This window comes from Lithobates pipiens, unplaced genomic scaffold, assembly GCF_037356315.1.
Source record: "Lithobates pipiens isolate NorthernLeopardFrog02 unplaced genomic scaffold, aLitPip1_a1.2 Scaffold_18, whole genome shotgun sequence".
Taxonomy (NCBI): domain Eukaryota; kingdom Metazoa; phylum Chordata; class Amphibia; order Anura; family Ranidae; genus Lithobates; species Lithobates pipiens.
Window position 1 is genome coordinate 563075659 of NW_027507758.1, and position 12284 is coordinate 563087942.

Here is a 12284-nt window from a genome sequence, read left to right on the forward strand (position 1 = left end):
ACCTGTTATCTTGCCTTGAGGAGAGCTCTGGTGTTCTGTCCTTCCCGAGGAGGGGGGCTCCGGTGCTGATAGGAATACATGTCCTCTCTTATCCTTAGATCCCTGTGTTATCTGAGATCCAGTCTCCTGGGGTGATGCTCTCCTCCTCCCTCGGTCAGCCCTGTGCAGTCAGACTTTTTTCTTTATTATTCTAAATGCTGTTAAGATTGCTCGGGGCCCCCCCTGCTGGCCGGGCCCGGTACAACAGGGTCAGCTGTACTGGCTTATCAGCGGCCCTGCTAATATGTATTAATATGACTAAGACTAGTGTAAACGTATCTTAGGCTGGGTTCACACTGCTGCGGGGGGAGATCCGGATGTGATTCGCACCGAAAATCACATCCGATCTCCGTAGCGATGCGAGTTCAGCCATACAGATAGTATGGCTGAATTCGCATCGCTCCCGCAGCAAACTCGCATGGGACCCTTTTTTTGGTCCGCAACAGAATCGGATCGCATGGGGGTTCACACCATGCGATCCGATTCCTGTGCGAGTCTGCAGATCGCACTGCGATATGCGGACGGATCTGGGGGTGTCATTAACATATCAGTGACACTCCCAGCCGTCCGCATAGGGCAGTGTGAACTGCCGGCGGGAGGTGTGCGATGCGGGAAAACGCCGCGGATTCGTGGCGTTTCCGCATCGCTGTGGTGTGAACCCAGCCTTAAAGGGGAAGTAAACCCTGATGGGTTTACTTCCTCTTTCATTCCCTGCAAAGGCAAAGCATAATGGACTACTATGCATCGCATAGTAGCCCATTATGTGTCACTTACCTGACACAGGAGCCAGCTAGGTGACCGCTGTCCCCTGTAATCCGGCGCATCCATCTTCTCGGTGGGGTCTCGCCGCTCCGCTGCTGTCATTCGGCGAAGCCGTGATGACATCACTCCCGCGCACTCAGTGTGCCTGTCTTCAGGAGATATTTCTTGGACCTACAGGTAAGCCTTAATCTAGGCTTACCTGTAGGTCAAAGTGGTTTGTAGGGGTTTACAACCACTTTAACAGGATATAATCCACAATGTATTATTGCTTTAGCTACGTAGACACATGTCTATTTTTGTCTTCTCATGACATTCTGTACCAAGATACCATAAATGTCATATTCAGATTGGCTACGCCAGAAACTTATTACTAACTCAACTTTTAGATGAGGATATGTTTCACTGAACACTTGATCAAGGTCATTCACACATACTATTTATTATGATTAATCATAAAACCAAATATGTTTTGCAAGCTTGCCATGAATATATTATAATACTTATAAGTGGTGAATTATGAATTTGGAATAATATTCTAACAGCTCCCCTTTTCTGAACAAACAGGATTCTGATTAATCTGTTTATCATATATATAATAGGTGAGTTTACCATTATTGCACATTACTATATGTGAGTTCCACTACTGCCATAGCTCATTAATTAGGATGTTATATGTATTAAGCATTGTGTAAGTGTCTAATATTTTTTTTCATGAAAAGCCTTTTTAAAAGGCTTAAAAAAAACTAAAAAAAAATTCTTCATTAAAAAATTTATCCTTATATTATAAGTTGTAATAAATTGTTGTTGTTGCTTGATATCTTATATCTTGTTTTTTGTATTTTCTTGTAGCCAATTAGTGATGGACGAACTTCCGACGGGACGTTTCGCGAACGCGAAACGCGAACGGACACAAACGTTCGCGAAAACGACCGTTCGCCGCGGGCTCCATTGACTTCAATGGGAGGCGAATTTCGCAAACCTTTAGGTCGAATTTGCGGCCACGGGGTAATTATTAGGGGGTAGCACGTAGTCCCACCACCTGGACAATAGCATAATACATGTATGAGGTGAATTTGGGATCGATAACTACAAGCATTTTTTTTTTATTTGGGAAATTGTTCTGACAATTCAGGACTATGGAGCTAATGAAGGCAATGGAGGAGAGGGAAGGTCAGGGACCAGGGTAGGCAAACAAGAGGGTGCAGGAGATACAGAGCACTGACAGCAGCACCGTAATACAGAGCACTGACATCAGCACCGTGACATACAGCGCTGACAGCAGCTCCGTGACATACAGCGCTGACAGCAGCTCCGTGACATACAGCGCTGACAGCAGCTCCGTGACATACAGCGCTGACAGCAGCTCCGTGACATACAGCGCTGACAGCAGCTCCGTGACATACAGCGCTGACAGCAGCACCGTGACATACAGCGCTGACAGCAGCTCCGTGACATACAGCGCTGACAGCAGCTCCGTGACATACAGCGCTGACAGCAGCTCCGTGACATACAGCACTGACAGCAGCTCCGTGACATACAGCGCTGACAGCAGCTCCGTGACATACAGCGCTGACAGCAGCACCGTGACATACAGCGCTGACAGCAGCTCCGTGACATACAGCGCTGACAGCAGCTCCGTGACATACAGCGCTGACAGCAGCTCCGTGACATACAGCGCTGACAGCAGCTCCGTGACATACAGCGCTGACAGCAGCTCCGTGACATACAGCGCTGACAGCAGCACCGTGACATACAGCGCTGACAGCAGCTCCGTGACATACAGCGCTGACAGCAGCTCCGTGACATACAGCGCTGACAGCAGCTCCGTGACATACAGCACTGACAGCAGCTCCGTGACATACAGCGCTGACAGCAGCTCCGTGACATACAGCGCTGACAGCAGCACCGTGACATACAGCGCTGACAGCAGCTCCGTGACATACAGCGCTGACAGCAGCTCCGTGACATACAGCGCTGACAGCAGCTCCGTGACATACAGCGCTGACAGCAGCTCCGTGACATACAGCGCTGACAGCAGCTCCGTGACATACAGCGCTGACAGCAGCTCCGTGACATACAGCGCTGACAGCAGCTCCGTGACATACAGCGCTGACAGCAGCACCGTGACATACAGCGCTGACAGCAGCTCCGTGACATACAGCGCTGACAGCAGCTCCGTGACATACAGCGCTGACAGCAGCTCCGTGACATACAGCGCTGACAGCAGCTCCGTGACATACAGCGCTGACAGCAGCTCCGTGACATACAGCGCTGACAGCAGCTCCGTGACATACAGCGCTGACATCAGCACCGTGACATACAGCGCTGACAGCAGCTCCGTGACATACAGCGCTGACAGCAGCTCCGTGACATACAGCGCTGACAGCAGCTCCGTGACATACAGCGCTGACAGCAGCTCCGTGACATACAGCGCTGACAGCAGCTCCGTGACATACAGCGCTGACAGCAGCACCGTGACATACAGCGCTGACAGCAGCTCCGTGACATACAGCGCTGACAGCAGCTCCGTGACATACAGCGCTGACAGCAGCTCCGTGACATACAGCGCTGACAGCAGCTCCGTGACATACAGCGCTGACAGCAGCTCCGTGACATACAGCGCTGACAGCAGCACCGTAAGCAGCCCCAGGAGGAAGTCAGCACAGCACAGGGATGGTGTGATCCCCTCATAATAAGAACCCCCAGGAGGAAGTCAGCACAGCACAGGGATGGTGGGAGCCCCTCATAATAAGAACACCCAGGAGGAAGTCAGCACAGCACAGGGATGGTGGGAACCCCTCATAATAAGCAGCCCCAGTAGAAATATGACACCGCTCAACCTCTTCAAAGAGGAGGGTAGGGGCATATAGTACGGTGTGCTTTTTTGGGTCAGGGAAGTGAGCCAAATGAATTAAGAAGGTCTGTGTGCTTGATTCCAAAAATTGTTTATAGACATATACATGGTCTACTGATCACATGTGTTGAATTCCTCCGAGATCCATGCCTCATTCATTTTTAGAAATGTGAGGTAGTTAACACTGTGGTGAGCTAGGCGAGTACGCTTATCGGTCACAATCCCCCCTGCTGCGCTGAACGTCCTTTCGGACAGGACACTGGATGAGGGGCAAGCCAACAGTTCGATTGCAAATTGGGCAAGCTCTGGCCAGAGGTCAAGCCTGCCCACCCAGTAGTCTAGGGGTTCATCACTCCTCAGAGCGTCCACATCGGCCGTTAACCCAATGTAGTCGGACACCTGACGGTCTAGGCGTTCCCTGATGCTGGATCCGGATGACACCTGTCGATGGGTCGGCTGAAAGAATGACCTCATATCCGAAGTCACCAACACATCTTCAAACCGGCCTCTTCTTGCAGGCGCTGTTGGATTGGTACCCGCAAATCCTTCTCTGGGAGTGGGAATTGCTCCTCTGCCAGCGCACGCAAAAGCAGAATGCAGCATTTCTCGAAGCAAGGCCTGGAAGTGCTGCATTCTGACAGCCCTCTGCGACGGCGGTAACATTTCCGCCATTTTGTGTTTGTACCGGGGGTCTAAGTACGTTGCCACCCAGTACTGGTCCTTGACCCTCATGCTTTTTATACGGGGGTCCCTATTAAAACACTGGAGCATGAAGGCCCCCATTTGCACTAAAGTGGAAGCGGTGTGGTGGCCTGGCTCCTGCTCATCATCCAGGATAATGTCGTCCTCTTCATTCTCCTCTCCCCATCCTCGCACAACAGGGATCCCAGAAAGGTTTAAAGCATGCTCTTCTTGCTCCTGCTCATCCGCCCCGGCACCATCCTCCTCTGACTCCTCATCAGACTCCTGTTGTTGACTTGTCTCAGATAGAGTAGCCCCCCCTGGGAATTCATCCAGCATTGCGACTTCCTCATCTTCCCGCTCCTGCTCCTCCACAGCCTGATCAATGACACGACGCAATGCACGCTCCAGAAAGAAGGCATAAGGTACCATGTCACTGATGGCGCCATGGCTGCGACTGACCAGTTTGGTGATCTCCTCAAATGGCCGCAGAAGTCTGCATGTGTCGCGCATGAGCAGCCACTGGCGCGGTGAAAAAAAACCCAGCTCCCCAGAACCGTTTCTTTCGCAGAGTTCATACAGGTAGACGTTAACTGCACGTTTCTGCTGGAGCAGCCTATCAAGCATATAGAAGGTTGAGTTCCATCGCGTCGGGCAATCGCAAATAAGACGTCTGACCGGCAGATGGTGTCGCCGCTGAATGTCAGCAAGGCGAGCCATGGCCGTGTAAGATCTTCTGAAATGGGCCGAGATTTTCCTTGCCTGCCGCAAGATGTCCTGGACCCCAGGGTATTTGACAAGGAATCGCTGCACGACCAAGTTTAAGACGTGTGCCATGCACGGCACGTGCGTGATTTTGCCCTGTTTCAATGCGCTAAGCAGATTGGCACCGTTGTCACACACCACTTTACCAACTGTCAAATTGAGCGGTGTTAGCCACTCATCTGCCTGTGAACGCAAAGCTGAAAGGAGTGCCGGGCCAGTGTGGCTCTTTGCTTCCAGGCACAACAGACGCAGCACGGCATGGCAACGTCTCACCTGGCATGTGGAATAGGTTCTGGGGAGCTTGGGCGGTGCAGTGGAAGAGACGCTAGCAGCGGAAAAGGAGGAGGCAGCTGAGGAGGAGAGGGAGGAGGATGGAGTAGGAGGAGGAGAAGAAGAGTCAGGCCTGCATGCAATCCGTGGCGGTAAAACCAAATCTACACGGGTGCCACGGGTTACATGCTTGACGGCCGTCAGAAGGTTCACCCAGTGGGCAGTAAAACTGATATACCTTCCCTGCCCGTGTTTGCTAGACCACGTGTCTGTGGTCAGATGTATCTTGGCACCGACACTGTGTGCCAGAGATACATTCACTTGCCGCTGAACATGGCCATATAGCTCTGGGATGCCCTTCTCTGAGAAATACTTCCTTCCTGGGACCTTCCATTGTGGTGTTCCAATGGCCACAAATTTGCGAAAGGCCTCCGAGTCCACCAGTTTATATGGCAGTAGTTGGCGGGCTATGAGTTCTGACAAGCCAGCCGCCAACCGTTGGGCAAGAGGGTTATCCGGCGTCATCATTTTTTTACGCTCAAACATTAGGCCCACGGAAGCCTGCCTTTTTGCAGAAAAATGTGAGCTTGGCGTGATGGAAGGTGGAGTGGAGGACAATTGTGAGGAGAGAGGAGAAGGAGAAGTAGAAGACGAGGCTGGACGGTGAGAGCCTGCAGTGTGGCTTTGTGTGTTCCGTTGCTCCCACTGGGCTCGGTGATGGCTGCTCATGTGCCTTCTTAAGGCGGTCGTCCCTAGGTGAGTATTGGGCTTACCGCGACTAACGCGTTGACTGCAAAGATTGCAGATGGCAACGCTATTGTCAGCAGCGGACACGTTAAAAAAAGCCCACACTGCGGAGCCATGTGCCGGTGTCCTGGGAGCGCCAGATGTGACCGTACATGGTCGATGACTCGCTCCTGATACATTTGCAGTCTGCTTTGTCCCTGCTGTGCAATGTAAGTCATTGCTGCTTCTCCTCCCTATCTGCTGGTCCATATCTCCCTCTGAACTCCCCTCCTCTTCCTCTCTTGTGGGCACCCACGTGACATCACTAGACACGTCATCATCAACGTCACCTTCCCCACCGCTATAAGTAGAGTAGGCAGCAACACCGGGGACCAACCTCCTCCTTGGGCTGATCTGGGTACTGGCGTCAGACTGCTGAGTAGCGCTTGTTGCTACCTCCTCTTCCTGATCCAATACCAAGAGTGGCTGCGCATCAGAAATGTCCTCTTGATATGGATCGGAAAATAATTCCAGTGACTCAAGCGGAAGGTATGTGGTGGTGGTGGTGGTGGTCGTGTTGTTGGTGGTAGTGTCTTTGGGGGTGCACATAGCAGAGAGTGAAGAAGAGGGTGCAGATCGAGAGGATGAGGAGGGTGCAGAAGAGTAAGGCTGAGCGAGCCACTCAACCAAGTCTGGTGCATCCTTTAAAGTAATTGAACGCACCTTCTGCAACTTCCCACTTTGGCTCAAGCCTGTTGCTCCTGCCCTACCCCTACCACCCCTGCGGAAGGGCCTGCCTCTTCCTCTGCATGTCATTTTTTAAATGACCCTGTGACAAAACTCTTAGTCCCTATACCGCTGAAGGACTGCTGCAGTATAGGTGAGCGGTCAGCAGTGGTGCACGTCAACCCTATCTATTGTGGACCTATAGCGGTCCTTACAGAACAGCAGACTGTACCGCACTCAAGCCTATGTACCGTAGCACCCTATACCAAGTTACCAGTCCTTATAAGAACTTTTGTGGACCAAGCAGGTTGTGTATTAGTGTTTAGCAGACTGTACGTCAGTCCCTATACCGCTGAAGGACTGCTGCAGTATAGGGCAGCGGTCAGCAGTGGTGCACGTCAACCCTATCTATTGTGGACCGATAGCGGTCCTTACAGAACAGCAGACTGTACCGCACTCAAGCCTATGTACCGTAGCACCCTATACCAAGTTACCAGTCCTTATAAGAACTTTTGTGGACCAAGCAGGTTGTGTATTAGTGTTTAGCAGACTGTACGTCAGTCCCTATACCGCTGAAGGACTGCTGCAGTATAGGGCAGCGGTCAGCAGTGGTGCACGTCAACCCTATCTATTGTGGACCGATAGCGGTCCTTACAGAACAGCAGACTGTACCGCACTCAAGCCTATGTACCGTAGCACCCTATACCAAGTTACCAGTCCTTATAAGAACTTTTGTGGAACAAGCAGGTTGTGTGTTAGTGATTAGCAGACTGTACGTCAGTCCCTATACCAATGAAGGACTGCTGCAGTATAGGGCAGCGGTCAGCAGTAGTGCACGGCAACCCTATGTATTGTGGACCGATAGCGGTCCTTACAGAACAGCAGACTGTACCGCACTCAAGCCTATGTACCGTAGCACCCTATACCAAGTTACCAGTCCTTATAAGAACTTTTGTGGACCAAGCAGGTTGTGTATTAGTGTTTAGCAGACTGTACGTCAGTCCCTATACCGCTGAAGGACTGCTGCAGTATAGGGCAGCGGTCAGCAGTGGTGCACGTCAACCCTATGTATTGTGGACCGATAGCGGTCCTTACAGAACAGCAGACTGTAACGCACTCAGGCCTATGTACCGTAGCACCCTATACCAAGTTACCAGTCCTTATAAGAACTTTTGTGGACCAAGCAGGTTGTGTGTTAGTGATTAGCAGACTGTACGTCAGTCCCTATACCAATGAAGGACTGCTGCAGTATAGGGCAGCGGTCAGCAGTAGTGCACGGCAACCCTATGTATTGTGGACCGATAGCGGTCCTTACAGAACAGCAGACTGTAACGCACTCAGGCCTATGTACCGTAGCACCCTATACCAAGTTACCAGTCCTTATAAAAACTTTTGTGGACCAAGCAGGTTGTGTGTTAGTGTTTAGCAGACTGTGCGTCAGTCCCTATACCGCTGAAGGACTGCTGCAGTATAGGGCAGCGGTCAGCAGTGGTGCACGTCAACCCTATCTATTGTGGACCGATAGCGGTCCTTACAGAACAGCAGACTGTACCGCACTCAAGCCTATGTACCGTAGCACCCTATACCAAGTTACCAGTCCTTATAAGAACTTTTGTGGACCAAGCAGGTTGTGTATTAGTGTTTAGCAGACTGTACGTCAGTCCCTATACCGCTGAAGGACTGCTGCAGTATAGGGCAGCGGTCAGCAGTGGTGCACGTCAACCCTATGTATTGTGGACCGATAGCGGTCCTTACAGAACAGCAGACTGTAACGCACTCAGGCCTATGTACCGTAGCACCCTATACCAAGTTACCAGTCCTTATAAGAACTTTTGTGGACCAAGCAGGTTGTGTGTTAGTGATTAGCAGACTGTACGTCAGTCCCTATACCAATGAAGGACTGCTGCAGTATAGGGCAGCGGTCAGCAGTAGTGCACGGCAACCCTATGTATTGTGGACCGATAGCGGTCCTTACAGAACAGCAGACTGTACTGCACTCAGGCCTATGTACCGTAGCACCCTATACCAAGTTACCAGTCCTTATAAAAACTTTTGTGGACCAAGCAGGTTGTGTGTTAGTGTTTAGCAGACTGTGCGTCAGTCCCTATACCGCTGAAGGACTGCTGCAGTATAGGGCAGCGGTCAGCAGTAGTGCACGGCAACCCTATGTATTGTGGACCGATAGCGGTCCTTACAGAACAGCAGACTGTAACGCACTCAGGCCTATGTACCGTAGCACCCTATACCAAGTTACCAGTCCTTATAAGAACTTTTGTGGACCAAGCAGGTTGTGTGTTAGTGATTAGCAGACTGTACGTCAGTCCCTATACCAATGAAGGACTGCTGCAGTATAGGGCAGCGGTCAGCAGTAGTGCACGGCAACCCTATGTATTGTGGACCGATAGCGGTCCTTACAGAACAGCAGACTGTACCGCACCCAAGCCTATGTACCGTAGCACCCTAGACAGACCAAGTTACCAGTCCTGATAAAGAGCTTTGTGGAACAAGTGAGTTGTGAATGATTAGCAGACTGCAGCAGAAGGGCAGCAGTCAAGTATAATATTCTTTCTATATTTGGAAGAAAGAATATTATACGTGTACAAGCCTATTACCGTACCACTGATACCAGTCCTGAAAAGAACCTTTGTGGAACTAATAGTAACAGCAAGTCTTTAAAATTATCCTCACTGCCTGACACACTGCTTCCTGCCTGTCCCTATACAAATTGGCAAAAAAGAGTAGGCTGGAACGATTAGCTGGAACAGCTCTTTTGTGGACCTGATAGTAACAGCTAATGATGATGATGATGATGATGATGAAGAAAGACTAATCTGGCTGAGCTGTCCCTAAAATAGCAGCATACAGCGCTCTGTCCCTTTATCTAAACTGACAAAAGAAACTCAGGCTGCTGACCTAACACCTATACCAGTCCTGAAAAGAACTTTTGTGTACCAAATAGCTAGCGTTTTCTCTGTCCCTACTCCACACAGGATCCTTTCCCTACAGTGACAGAAGAAAGAATGTAAAATGGCCACCGGATCGGGTGTATTTATAGGTTAGGGGGAATGTCCAAGTGTCCATGAGCTGTCATGTCTCAATTGGTTGTCCTGTAACACATGATAAACGTGTCACGAAAGGTTAAAGTTCTTGTATACATTAAACACGTAAGTCCGCCGGGGCGAACGACGGAAAAAGGCGTTCGAACCCGCGGACGGCGAAAGTCGGAAATTCGCCGCGAAACGACCGCCGGGCGAACCGTTCGGCCATCACTATAGCCAATATATTGCCTCACAGCTCCTGAAGAAGCAATTAGCGAAACATGTTGAGCCAACAGGTATTTATATAGCTTTATCAGCTCTAAGAGCCCTTTCACAGCGAGCCCTGCGGTGGGGGCAGTAAAGCGGAGCTATTTTCAGCACCTCTTTCCTGTCATTTTAGCAGTGCTATTCGGCTGCTAGCAAGGCGGTTTTAACCCGGCAGCCGAAAAGTGGTTAAATCCACCCACAAAATGCCGCTGAAGTGGTATTTTGCCAGTGCTATCGCAGCGCTGTCCCATTGATTTCAATGGGGAGGAGCGGTAAGTTCACTGCTCCAAAGAAGCTGGAGACTGAAGACCTTTTCTGACATCCTGCCAGCACACCGCTTCAGTTTTCACACTGGAGTGAATGGGGCCGCTTTTTTAAGGCGCTATACAATCGCTATTTTTAGAGCTGTAGCGCCTGAAAAACACTGGCAGTGTGAAAGGGGACTAAATGCATTAAATTGTTGTCATGCTATGATAATTTTAAAAATGTTTGTCTGTTTATGAGTCAACGTTTGTTTACTATTTTTATATTATTAAAATATAAAACCCTTTTCCAGTTCTTTCTATACATTTCTAATTAGGGATGAGGGTGCCTTTGATCTCCTGAATCAGTTGGATTATTTTAATACATCTTTTGGATGTAGTTTTTATTGCAGTTAAAGCGGGGTTCCACCCTAAAGTGGAACTTCCGCCGATCGGAACCCTCCCCCCCTCCGGTGTCACAATTGGCACATTTACAGGGGGGAGGGGGGTGGAGATACCTGTCAAAGACAGGTATTTACACCCACTTCGGGGCATAGACTCCAGTGGGAGTCTATGTCATTTCCTGCCCTGCCGCGCTGTCTGCTGGGACACACACGGGTCCCAGTGACAGCGCGGAGAATTCCTATTGCGCTGCGCGACTCGCGCATGCACAGTAGGGAATCAGGAAGTGAAGTCGATTCGCTTCACTTCCTGATTCCCTCACCTAGAATGGTGACGGCAGCAGCCAAGAGCCGAGCGATCGATCGGCCTCGGCTCCCGGCATCGCTGGAACCAGGGACAGGTGAGTGTCCATTTATTAAAAGTCAGCAGCTGTAGTATTTATAGCTGCTGACTTTTAATATTTTTTTTTTAGGTGGAATCCCTCTTTAACTATACTAGATCCCCGCCATCTACTGGATGTAATTGTTATTGCTATTAACTATAGTAAATTATTGCCATCTGGTGTATATAATTATCATTGCAGTCAACTATAGTAGATCATCGCCATCTATTGGATGTAATCACGATTGCAGTTAACGACAAGCATATCATCACCATCTGGTGGATCTAATGGTAATAGCAGTTAACTATAGTATATCATCGCCATCTAGTGGATGTATTTGTCATTGCAGTCAAATATAGTAGATCATCGCCATCTATTGTATGGAATCACCATTGCAGTTAACTACAGCGTATCATCGCCATCTGGTGGAGGTAGTTGTAATCGCAGTTAACTATAATATATCTTCGCCATCTGGTGGATGCAGTTGTCATTGCAGCTAATGACAAATCAGACAAAAAAGATAAAACTAAAAACATACACGTGGTTAACCACTTGCCTACTGGGCACTTAAAGTGGTTGTATACTCCCTTTTTTTACTTTTACCTACAGGAAAGCCTATAATAAGGCTTACCTGTAGGTAAAAAAAATATCTCCTAAACCTATACAGTTTAGGCGATATTCCCCTCGGTATGCGCCGCTGACTGCAGCGGCGCATGCACACAAGGGGATTTTCGGCCTGAAAATCCGGCAGTGGCTGGCTGGCCGGAATGAAATCTCCCACGCGCATGCGCGGGAGTGACGATATCGTGGCTCTGGCCACTCACAGCGCCGGAGCCGCGATACCCGGAAGAAACGTCGAGGGAACATGTCAGCTCCCTCGGCGTGGGCGATACCCGGAAGAAACGTCGAGGGAACATGTCAGCTCCCTCGGCGTGGATCGGGCCAGATGTCGGGGCCTCGTTCTAAGGTAAGTATTTCATAATGAGCTAGTATGCGGTGCATACTAGCTCATTATGCCTTTTGCTTTGCAGGTTTAAAAAAATAATAATAATTTTGTGCGGGTTTACTACCGCTTTAAACCCCCCTCCTGCCCAGACCAATTTTCAGCTTTCTGTGCTCTCACAATATGA